This window comes from Rhipicephalus microplus, chromosome 9 (assembly GCF_043290135.1).
Source record: "Rhipicephalus microplus isolate Deutch F79 chromosome 9, USDA_Rmic, whole genome shotgun sequence".
In the NCBI taxonomy this organism is placed as follows: Eukaryota; Metazoa; Arthropoda; class Arachnida; order Ixodida; family Ixodidae; genus Rhipicephalus; species Rhipicephalus microplus.
Window position 1 is genome coordinate 74912616 of NC_134708.1, and position 12591 is coordinate 74925206.

The 12591-nt window shown below is 51.4% G+C and overlaps 1 pseudogene; it reads right to left on the reverse strand.

The window, feature by feature from the left end:
* Positions 1 to 9423: 9423 nt before the first annotated feature.
* LOC119168359 (uncharacterized) lies at positions 9424 to 12413 on the reverse strand (annotated as a pseudogene).
* Positions 12414 to 12591: the final 178 nt, after the last annotated feature.

Sequence of the window (12591 nt, forward strand, 5' to 3'; positions counted from 1 at the left end):
AAGATGTGGGTTAACCCTGACCATGCGGAAGCGGACCTTGTATTTCGCTAGTTCAACAGAAACGTTAATGTCAGCAACTCGCGTGTTTAACCCCAGTTTCACCAAACTGAAGGTTTCAGGCTAGCTCCATGGGGTTGTGTCACTCGGGAACTTGGCAATTCACTGGTGCACCATGGGATGCAATTCCTCAGTTGGGGCCCATTTGTGATGTCCATGACATACAGTGAACACTGATCCCAGTAAGTTTGAGCAAGCTGTAGGAGAGTATTTGGTTTTCTTCTATCTGAACTATGTTTCGTGACATCTTCATTTTTATTGGCATGTTTCGTGACATCTTCAGTTTTATTGGCAGAAGTGTTTCACGTGGTGCACGCCACTGCACCACAACCGGTCGGACAGGGGCCCCGGAGCCCATGCTAAAGACCCAACTAAAAAACCCCATAATTTTGACCCATTTCACCTAATAGGGAAGCACGTCCATTACTTCCTTGGGAGCTACTTCTAGAGCAGTTTCCCGAATGACCTATATTCGCACTACGACACGCAAAACATTGCCTCCTAACATGACCAGTTTGACCACACTGGTAGCAGATCACTTGCGCATGTCTGCGTTGGCCACTTAAGACTATCACTGAAATCACGCCTTTCTGTTGATTGGCCCTCGGAGTACCCATTACAGGAGCGCCTGTCGCAGTCAACTCGCGCAGGACGGGTGAACGTGGCATATCGGGACTGCGGGGTCCGGCCGACTATGCTATTTTTCATTCAGAATTTGTTCATTAGAAGTTTATTCAAGACAATTTACAATTGTCTTTAGTTCGAGTAAGGAGCGAGTGCTCTGCACTTTGACGCCGCTCCGCGGACACTTGCTCCCAGGAACAGCTGACCCAAGATAGGGTACTGAATGGGGCCCCGCGTTGCCCTTGCTCATACGCGAAGGGATCCAGGGCGCGCACGGGAGGAGACAGCCGTGATTTCACCTGGGCTCCTCAGGTCGCATGAGGGACTGGCAACGAGGGTTTGCCAAGCCTGGGATGGCTCAAAAGCAAATAGAGGTAATGGTGGTGGCAAGTGAGGGCTCTCGGCGAACAGGGCGTCTTGTACTCTGCGGGTTTCCCGTGCGAGATGCTCAAGGGTTTCGAATGTGTGCCCGTAAAAAAAAATGGCCTGAATCTGGGATGACTCTGTCGAATTACCCGAGCGACTTTGTCCCTTTCCAAGGCAGTCGGTGCTGCTCGGCGATGCGATCCCTGCATCGTCCGGATGTACTCAAGCAAACTTTTGTCCGGATGCTGGGTTCTCAGTTCAAGCTCACGCTGGACTCGCTGCTCGTACCCAGGGGGCAGAAATTCCTCTCGTAAGCGCTTTTCAAAATCTCTCCTTGTGGTGAAAGGCGATTGTAGCCTCTGCCATCATCCTGTGGGATCTCGTAAAACCAACGGCAGGATTCGAGCCATCACATACGCTTACGAGGCGCAGTAGCTCTAACATAGCTGTCTACTTCGTCTAAATGTCACCCACTGATTTTGGGTCGTCGTAGCCGGTATACTTGGGAAACCTCTACCTGCGGTCGGAGCTGTGGCTCATTTTCACCCTCTCTGGCTCCACGGCCAGACTGCTTTCGCAGTCTATGATTGTGTTGCATTACTCAGCGACACGCTAAAATGTGTTCAACTGCTGTGCGAGCAGCTGTTTCGCTGGCTAAAGAAATAAATTCTCCTTGTCGCCGATGGGCAAGATCGTCCCTGAACCGAGATGATTTCCGTCTGCCTGCGCCATGGAGAGAAAAATATACTGTACAACAAAAAACACACTCTTGAAAAAAATTCCAGCAAACGAAAGGTCTATTCGATTAAAAAAAAGTTCACAGCACTGCATACAAGGAGGTGCAGCCGGTGCCGACACATTGTGCAGCAGGTGTAGCTAAGTGTCTCGGCACCTACTTCGGGGTGCAAATGCAACGCATCAGCAGCGCCACTGCTTAGTGTCAATCGAATGTTGAGGTGCAAGCAGAGAACAGCTGTTGTCTGCTGGTTGGCAGACCAACCAATGTTGGTTGGGAGGCGGCCACGCCGCTCCAGCAGTAAACGTGACAGTCGGACCATGCCAACAGAAAAGAACCGCCAGTTTTATTCACACTCGTGAATATATATAGGAAAGTAAGGGGGAGAGGGAAGGGGGATAAGATTGTGCACATGCGCACTTGAGAGCTTGGGTCGCGTCGTTCAATGGGTTACAGCATTTCTTCCCCCTTAGTAGCCAAAACGCACGACCGGTTTCTTGGCTCGTGTGGAGCGACGTAGTACGTATGGTTGCGATTCAGGGGTACTCTGAGAGGTAGCCGGCGCCGTTGTTTCTAGTCGTACCGGCCCTGGGGAAACCGGTGTAGAAGGCCTCGACATGTCGTCGGCTGCTGGCGTTTCATCTGGGCTCCGCTTGCGAACTTGATCCACGTGGCGGCGGACAAGGCCATCCACAGTCTTTACCTCCAGGAGGCGAGTGCCACGCGTAGCCTCCACTGTGCCTGGGAACCACTTGTCTCCGGCGCCGTAATTTCGCACGTACACGTAGTCTCCCGGTGCGAAATTCCAGCCTGGGTCACTCGCAGCTTTGGCAGGATAGACTCTGGAAGGAAAAGACATCTCCATTCTTGTGCGCAGACGGTATCCTAATAGCCTCTCTGAGGGAGAAGGACCCTCCTGGTGTGGTGCGTTCCGATAATTGCACAATACACGTGCCAGTGAGGTGAGGAGGCAAGTGCCGCCTATCTTCTTCAAGCCATCTTTGATAGTGCGCACGGCTCGCTCTGCTAGTCCATTACTCTGGGGGTGATAGGGAGGTGTTCGAATATGCGCAATGCCATTGCGCTCCATGAACTGCTCGAACTCTCGTGCCGTGAATGGCGTCCCGTTGTCAGAAACCACCGTGCGCGGTATACCAAAACGGCTAAATATCGTTCTGAGGGCCTCGACTGTGCTATGCGAGTTGGCCTGCGACACGGGAAGCGCCTCAATCCACTTGGTGTGCGCGTCGACAACGATGAGTAACATTTTCCCTTTTACTGGTCCCGCATAGTCCACATGTAACCGCGACCACCTTTCGTGCGTCTCGGGCCAATTTACTGGTTCTTTTGCCTGAGCCATCGGCAACGCTTGCACACAGTTTTGGCATGTCGCCGCAACGCGCTCGATGTCTTGCTCTACGCCGGGCCACCAAAATAACGATCTGGCCTTCGCCTTCATGGTGGAAATTCCTTGGTGGGCTTCATGCAGTAGCCTTAGCAATTTCCCGCGTGCTGCTGTCGGCACTACAAAGCGATGGCCCCAGTAAAGAAGTTCTTCACTAACAGACAGCTCATGCCGCCTTTTGTAAAAATCGGCGATTTCTGTAGTTTCCGTGTCGAGTTTTTTCGGCCAACCTTCCCGGGTATACTTGCGTACCTGGAAAAGTACCTCATCCGCGACGGCGAGTGCCTGGAGTTCCTTCCATGGCAGGGCCGGCTGATCCCACTGGTCCAGGGTCAGAACTTGAGCTTCGTCCTCCTGGTCCACTTCTTCCTGCAACGGTTGGGGTAGACGGCTAAGAGCATCAGCATTGCACATGAGTTTACCCGGTCGATGTTGCAACCGATAACGGTAGGCACCAAGTATGATGGCCCAACGCTGAATGCGCGCAGCGGCCATAGCCGGCGTCTGGCGATCCGCTCTTAGGAGACCCAACAGTGGTTGATGGTCGGTTAGAAGCGTGAACTGTCTGCCCAGCAGATAATCTCGGAATCGCGTGACGCCATAAACCAGAGCCAACGCCTCACGTTCAATCTGTGCATAATTCTTTTCTGCGGCAGTAAGCGTCCTGGATCGAAATCCAAGGGGCTGATACTGTCCTTCAATTCGGTGGAATAGTGCCGCTCCCACACCGTAGGGTGACGCGTCGCACTCCAGAAATAGCTCTCGTGCGGGATCGAAGTGAGTTAACACAGGCGCGGAACACAAAACGGCTTTTGCTTTTCGGAAGGCATCGTTTTCGCGCTCATCCCAAGACCATTTCGATTTCTTTTCCAGAAGAAGGTATAGGGTACTCAGGAGCGTGGACAGATTAGGCAAGAATTTATTGTAGAAAGTTAGCATGCCCAAAAAAGACCGCAATTCCGTGACATTGTGAGGAGTCGGTGCCAGCTTAATTGCTTCGATGTTCTTGTCTGACGGGTGCAACCCTGCCGCGTCAATTCTGTGTCCTAGATACGTAACTGACTCCTCACCTGTTCGGCACTTGTCCGCGCGGAGCTTCACGCCGTACTCCCTGAACCGCTGCAAGACTGCTTGCAGGTTCGCAGTTGGCTTATCGTTCGCATCTGCTATCAGGACGTCGTCTAAGTACGCTTGAACCCCTGGGAGGCCTTGCAGCACCTGCTCAATTGTTCGTTGAAAAATCGCAGGGGCCGAGGCTATCCCAAACGGTAGCCTGTTATAACAAAAGAGGCCCTTGTGAGTGTTTATAACCGCTAACTTGCGCGAATCTTCGTCTAGAAGAATTTGGTTGTAGGCATCACGTAGATCCAAGATACTGAACTGCTGCCCTCCACGAAGCGTAGCGAAAATGTCGTCCACTACGGGTAGAGGATAACTTTCCATTTCACATACTGGGTTTAGAGTAACTTTGAAATCGCCACAGATGCGGACTGTTCCGTCACGTTTCAGCACTGGCACCACCGGGGTTGCCCATTCTGAATAGGAAACTGGCGTAATAATGCCTTCGGCCACGAGTCGATCTAGCTCGGCGGACACTTTGTCTAGCAAAGAAAATGGAATTTTTCTTGCCTTACAGAACCTTGGGGTTGCTCCGTCCTTTATATGAAGCCGTGCTGGTGGTCCCTTGATGGCTCCCAGGCCCTCCGCAAAAAGGTCTGCGTACTGTTCCAGCACGGGTGCCGCTGTCCGACTCTCCAGCTTCCCGTCCGATGAGAGTGACGCGATGTGAAAAAGCGGTGCCCCTTGTGTCTCGAGCATCTGTAACAGGTCACGGCCGCAAAGGCTAGGACCTTCGCAGTCTAACACAACGAGATCGCAGTCAACTGCTGCAGACTTGTAGGAAGCTTGCATTTTGACAATGCCCCGCACTGGTATCTTCCCAAGATAGCATGACAGAGTTAATGCAGCTTTACAAAGCGGTGGCCACTTATGACGATAGGCTTCGTATATCGCTTTAGGCACTACGCAGACAGGTGAACCTGTGTCGATTATCATATTCAGTGGCACTCCGTTCCATGTAACCTGCTTGTGTAGGGGCGGAACCAGGCTTCCATTACCCTTCACTGACCATATTTGTAGTGCGTTACAATCGTTATCTTCACTTTCCGCTGAACACTCTGTTATCGCGAAGGTTCTGTTGGTGGTGGCTGTCCGGGAGCATACTCGCGCCAAGTGACCTTGTCGCCCACATTTGTAGCACCTGCGCCGTCGTAATGAGCATTCCCTGGCTTGATGTCCCTGTTTGCCACAGCAGCTGCAGTGCTGCGATAAGCTGCTCCGTTCGCTCCTGCTGATTTCGGGTTGCCTGCTACGCTGCACGTTGAACACCCCAACGGCGTCACCTTGCCCGGTCATCTGTTGCGACCCTAACTCCGCGCTTTCGGCTGCTAGAGCTAGTGCTTCCGCTTCTGCCAGCGTCAAGTCCTTTTTGGCTAATAGTTGTTTCTGCAGGTTTTTCGAGCGCACTCCACAAACGATGCGGTCCCTCAGCATTCGCTCCAACATTGAAGAGAAGTTGCAGTTATGCGCTAGTTTGCGAATCTCGACGATAAACGCCTGCACGGACTCCCCTTCTTGTTGGTTTCGGTGAAAGAACTTGAAGCTTTCTGATATCTCGTTAGGGGACGGATCATAGTGCTCGTTCAAGGTTGAAACAACTTCTTCGTAACTCAGCGAGCTTGGTTTTCGCGGTGCGATTCTGCCGCAAAGGATTTCAACGGTCCTCGATCCTAACGCAGCCACCAACAAGGCCCTTTTCTTCGCGTCGTCCGTAACTTCGTTCGCTTCGAAGTAGGCGTCAATCTTAACGAGATACGCTTGCCACTTATCTGTCTCCTCTGCAAAATCCGGAAGCTTGAGGGCCATGGCTGCGGGCGGGCTGATGGGCGTCTTCGTCTTGGTCTCGCCGCTGGCGCCCGGCTTACACGTATCGGTGGGTATTCTCGTCGCCACTGTTGGTTGGGAGGCGGCCACGCCGCTCCAGCAGTAAACGTGACAGTCGGACCATGCCAACAGAAAAGAACCGCCAGTTTTATTCACACTCGTGAATATATATAGGAAAGTAAGGGGGAGAGGGAAGGGGGATAAGATTGTGCACATGCGCACTTGAGAGCTTGGGTCGCGTCGTTCAATGGGTTACAGCAGTTGCATTACTCAGCGACACGCTAAAATGTGTTCAACTGCTGTGCGAGCAGCTGTTTCGCTGGCTAAAGAAATAAATTCTCCTTGTCGCCGATGGGCAAGATCGTCCCGGAACCGAGATGATTTCCGTCTGCCTGCGCCATGGAGAGAAAAATATACTGTACAACAAAAAACACACTCTTGAAAAAAATTCCAGCAAACGAAAGGTCTATTCGATTAAAAAAAAGTTCACAGCACTGCATACAAGGAGGTGCAGCCGGTGCCGACACATTGTGCAGCAGGTGTAGCTAAGTGTCTCGGCACCTACTTCGGGGTGCAAATGCAACGCATCAGCAGCGCCACTGCTTAGTGTCAATCGAATGTTGAGGTGCAAGCAGAGAACAGCTGTTGTCTGCTGGTTGGCTACGTAAGTCGTGTGTTTTGTGCGTTCAGATTTGCAGCTCCTGATTTGTCAGCATAGAGGAATTCCACATTGCTATGGAAATAGCTTAACCCGACTGCAAAGATAACGAACTGGACGCATTGTTATGTCAAAATGGTGCTCAACTGGAGCGCAGAGATCGCAACCGCACACTTAGGTACTACGAGGAAGTTGTGGTCCGCTATTTTGGCTACGAGTTCAAGTGCCTGTTTGGCAATGTTGCTGAAATTCTCTTTGTATTTATCAATAAGTAACATTGTCTTTCGTCCGCACCACAGCACTTTCTCGGGGTCGTCGCGACATGCAGGACTTTCATCAGCGCTCTGACGAAGCACTGCAGCTGCTGCAGTGGCCGCTTGCATCGTCAGCATTGCATCGTCGGCATTGCGTAGTTGCGTACATCAGCATAGTCCGAATTTGCTGCATTGCTGAGAGCTCCTATGCAGATACTGCACTGCCCTTCAAACATGGCAAGGCGCATTCCTTCTGATAGTACAACAGACTCGGATGAGCAGTTAACTACCCATAATTTAGTTTTTTTCTCGGTGAGAGACACAACGGAGCGCGGCAGAAAGATGTTTTTCTTCATGCAAGGCAAAGGCAACGGCTTAATCACAATATCAGGAGAACTGAAACTCGAGTTGGCATTCGAAGCAGCAACGGGCACGCTGGCAGTAGACCATGCCGGTAGAATAGTGTCTTTAACTACAACGAGGTTGTCGTCTCCGCTACGCTGAGGCTGCTGGGCGAGGGCGGACAACAGAACCTCGCCTGCCCCGCAGTCGACAGCCGCACGACACTCTTGCAAGAAGTCAATTCCAAGGATAACGTCATGCGTGGAATGAGCGAGCACTGCGAATTCTGCCTTGAATGCTTTATCAGCAACACGAACAGACTCAGTGCACACACCTACTGGACACAAAGCCGTGCCGCTGACTGCTCGAAAAGTAGAAGATTTATCCCAATAAAACATAACCTTGCGGCCAAGTCTCTCCTTGAAAACTAAACTCATTACAGAAACTGTTGCACCGGTGTCTACCAGAGCCATCAGGGGAACATCGTCAATGAATACATGAACCTTGTTGTGAAGCATGTGAACTAATGGAGGCATACTTGTGTGCAAAGCGGTACGTCCAACGACCTCGCCTCCATCGGCCGCGCCGGCGAGTTTCCCGGTGGCGGAGAGGAAAGCCGCGGCCGGGGACGGGGAGATGGGGACCGTCGCTGGCGTGTAGTAGGTGGCGTCAAGCTCCTCACAGAGGCAGGCGAGTCACTGCGGATGTTTGGCCAGTGCCCGTGCTTCTGGGCGGTTGAATCCGAAAGCCAGTAGGCGTAATCGGGCTGTTGGCTTCGCCGTGTAAGCATTGCTAGTCGGTCAGAAAACGTCGTGCGTGGGCGACGTCGCGATGGGCAAAACTGGGCGATATGTCCGCGAACACCGCACTGGTAGCACACGGGGCGTTCCCGAGGCACATTGAAGGCTGCGGTGTGGAGAGGATACTCGGGGAACCGTTGCCACTCAGACACAAACGGAGGCGGTTGGCTGTCGTAGCTATAACTGCTGCGGGGCGCATAAGACGGCTCGACGTAAGTAGCCTGTGGTGGCGGAGCCCTCAGCCGTAGACTGCGGGTGGAGTAACTGCGCTCGTCGAAACTCGCAGCATTGATGCTTGGGGGTAATGTATCACACTGCGGGTCTCCAGCTTGCATGGGAACAGAGACATGGCGACGCAGTTCCTCCCGTACAATCTGACGAATGGTGGAGAAAAGGTCGGCAGGTGGAGAATTCTGGCAGACATCGACGGTGGCAACAGTTGTGACGTTGGCCAGACGTCCGAACTTCGATGTGATGCGGCGAGTTTTAAGAGCCTCGAAGGTTCGGCAGTGGTTACTCACGTCGGCCACGCATTCCAGGCTCTCCTTGCCAATGAGGAAGTTGTAGACGTCATCGGCGATGCCCTTGAGTATATGGCCCACTTTGTCTTCTTCCGTCACGTGGGCATCCACCGACTTGCACAACTTCAGAATCTCTTAAATGTAGGTTCTGCATGTCTCACCGGTGACTTGAGTCCTCTGCAACAACGTCTGCTCGGCACGTTTCTTCTTCGTTGCTGGGTCTCCAAAGCATTTCTTAATTTCCTCCACAAACTGGTCCCAGGTTGTCAATGTGTCTTCATGGTTCTCAAACCATACCAGCGCCGTGAAATCGAGGAAGAGCCCCACGTGAGACAGCTGGCTAGCTGCATTCCAACCGTTCGAACGGCTCACCCGCTGATAGTGGCTTAGCCATTCGTCCACGTCATCGCCGGGTTTCCCTGTGAAGGTTCGCGGCTCCCTGTAGTGGTAGGGCGACGTCCTTGCGGCTGGTTGCTGGTTGTCTCCGTCCGAGCTCATTTCTTGAGGTAATGGTGCCAAGCCAACACCCTCTAGAAAGGCAAGGCCTTAGCTTTCTTCTAGTGACGTCAGGCGATAGGGCGGACTGGTAAAAGTACGGAGCACTGTTCTAGAGAGGTTGTCGCATAGAATTACCAAGCGGGCGCTTTTTTTTTTGCAAGAACGAGCATGCACGTAGTTTAAAATAAATTTCACTCGAAGCAAATTATAGCAGCGAAACATTTATTTACACAAACTAGTTTCGTTTTGTGTTTGCGCTTTATCAGAAGCTGTTCACCTATTTGTTCTGGAGAGTTGTGGCTTTCCGTTTTTTTGCCTTGTCAGCAGCGTCAAGAAGTTTGTCGTTGAACTTTTCACAAACGTTCTTCAGTAAAATGTTAGTGCTGCACCGCAGGATGTGTTTCAGCACTGATTCGCTTGTGTGACCGTTCTCACAGGTGTCGAAGTCAGATGGCTCTTCGTTGGCCAGCAAATGCAGCGTCAGCTCCGTGACGAACTGGCTCTGTTCGCGCATCAGGAGCAGTTCCGGTTGCTTAGCGAGCTGCTCTACGACAACGTAGCAGTGAGCAACAGCATTAATCGCAAACATCGATAGGTAAACTAGACCTCCACGGTCCAACTGCTTCACGAGATCGTAGTGTTCATGGGCGGCCGACATTGTGATTGTCTTATCCACAGTCAACACGTCCTTGCATTTTGCACAATTCAGCCTTTTTAGGGTCGCGTACACGGCATATCCTGCAACGTAGACCAGGATAGGAAGGACTTCCTGTATCTTCGACAGCGTCTCGCTGCTGACAACTACGTTGCAACTAGGATGTAATGCCTCAACCTGCTTTCGTACACATTCCCAATACTGCTCAGTGGAAATAGTCGGTAAAGTGCTCTGCAGGCGCAGCTTGTTTTCCACTTCATAAATCTGTCTGATAGAAACATGATATTGCGCACCAGCCAGTTGCCTATACTTTCCAAAGCGGTCCTCTAGGCAGTCTGTCTGTATCTTGCCCAAAAGAATATAGGTCATTTTAAGCTCTTCGAAGCAGTACCTTGCGAGCTCCACAAGCGCATAGGTAGTGTGCTCCAGGACAGCGTGAGTCTCCTTTGTCAGAGTACCTTTGTCAAGGCCTTTGTTTTTCCACTCATCCAGCCATTTCAAAAGCAAGAGCAAAAAGTCAACTTTTGGATCGTTATCCACGGAAAACACTGGCTGTTGAAACTGGTCTCTCAGCCTCTTCCCCTTCCATGGAGTTTTCACATTCACAATTTTGCACCACTTGAGTATGATGTCGATGAAAGTAGCAGTGGCCTCAAATGAGAACAGGTTGTGCTTCGCTCCAAGAGCACGTAACGCCACAGGTAAGGCATCATTGAAGATTTGCAAGGCAAGCTTTACGTTTTGCCTTTCAATATTCGACGGGTAAAGGGCCTTTCTCGACAGCCCATAGCCATATTTCAACAGCTGTTCACACTCTTTGCTGTGCAGATCCCTGATTGTCAAAAATGACGCTGTTTGCATCTCAGGGAAGTAGAAGCATACTTGGTCATTCTTCTGGTTGATCCAGTTGTTTCGTATGCATTTTAGTATGTGTACCGGGTCTATAACGAAGAACAGCGGCCTCGCAGGGTCCGACGGGTGTTGATACACAATTCTGTTGGAAGGGGTCGATTCGAAGTGAGACATCGCTTTCCTGTTCACGGAGTTGTTGTCACTCACGACACACACAACGCGGTACCCAATCTTTTCCAGCCCGCAAATCACATTTTTCAGCATCTTGTGCAGGAACTCCGCGTCTAGTCGGTGCACGGGCACGATGTGCGCAACTTCTTTGAATTTGCATGTCAGGCTGCGCACCATGAAAATTAGCGCACAGTTTGCAGCTTCAACTGAGTTAAGCGCAGCTCCGGTGATGTTACCCCCTTTATAATCAAAGTAAGGTTTAATATGGATTTCATCGACCATTACGGATTTCATCGACCATTACGGTAACAAAGCGCTGGTCGTCTTTGAGGTCAGAAATTCTTCTCGCGATGTAGGTGAGGAATGTTTCGCTCTGATGCTCTTGTTGAGGGTTCATGCCATAAGAAGAGCATACCGATCTGATCGTCATGGGATGCGGCAAGATGATACTTCTATGGCTGCGTATGTAAGCGTACGCATGGGGCGATATGGTGAAAAGAATGCAACAGAACACCATGAAATCTGCAGAGTAGCGCCTGCGCTGTTTTTTCGCTTGGAACAAGCTGACTTGTTCTCGCAGAAATCGAATGCAGTCGCCGTCGTCTTCTGCGTAGGGCGTGGACAGCTGATCCAGCAGCAAACAGCCTCGCAAATTTCTGCGACTGAGTCGGACATCAGGTCCCCGTCCCACTTCTCGATGCCTTCGAGGAGTTGTACGATACCGCTCTTACTGTCAGCAATTTCTGGAACGACCAGATTTGCGCCTAACTTTCTTACCGCCGTTTTCATGACATGTACCGTCACGCTCATGTCTCCTTTCACGCAGACAGAGTACTTCAGCCACGGTGCTTCATCGTCGACGATGTGTATGATGACAAGCCTTTCCTCTTTTTCTATTATGTTCCAAAACTTCATCTCCTTGCTCCGCAAGTGGCCGATAAGTTCTCCTAAAGAATGGACTTTGTCCTCTTCATGTGCCCTGTTAAACATCTCCTCGGACTCCGCGATAGCTTTTTGCATAGCAGCATGCTCTATGCGCGCTCTCTTGGAGTCGGGATCTTCTCTTCTGGTAGTTTCCCTAGACAGGTAGGTCGGACAGCTCGGGAACTTGGACGGTACAGCGTCCGGGCGGAGGCGAACATGGGATAATGGCACTGTAATTGTGCGGCCAGTAGTTACATCGGTATGCGAGGCTTCTCGGAGAATGTCCTCCTCTTTGAAGTGAAGTTCGCATACCTACCAAGGAAATTTACATACAATGAGCAAACCAATGAGTATTTGACAAAGTGCGGCTTGTGAACCACTTATTCGAGCATATGCAAATATTGAATTTACATTTGCAATGAAACAACAATGCTCTACCAGAAAGAAAGCTTACCCTGGAATTCTCGGTCAGGGAGAGGTCTTCCCGTGGCACAGCGTGTATCCACGCGTTCCTCAGAGTTTGATCCCTTGGGAACTTGAAAACGTGCACTTTCGTGTCCACGGTGTAGTTGCCACGGCATCGCGGCACACAGCATTTGCACGGCATCTCACGGTCGCACCTTCAACATTCTGAAGCCGCACGTGTGTTGCTGCGACGTGCTGGGACCGGTCGGCTTATCGCTCCCGCCGAACCGGTCAAGCAGGTCAAGCCGCCTCTTGCAGCCGCCCCATTAGCTGACGTGGTGCGACTGGAAAGGGAGGAGAACTGAGGCCTCCTTCCTTTC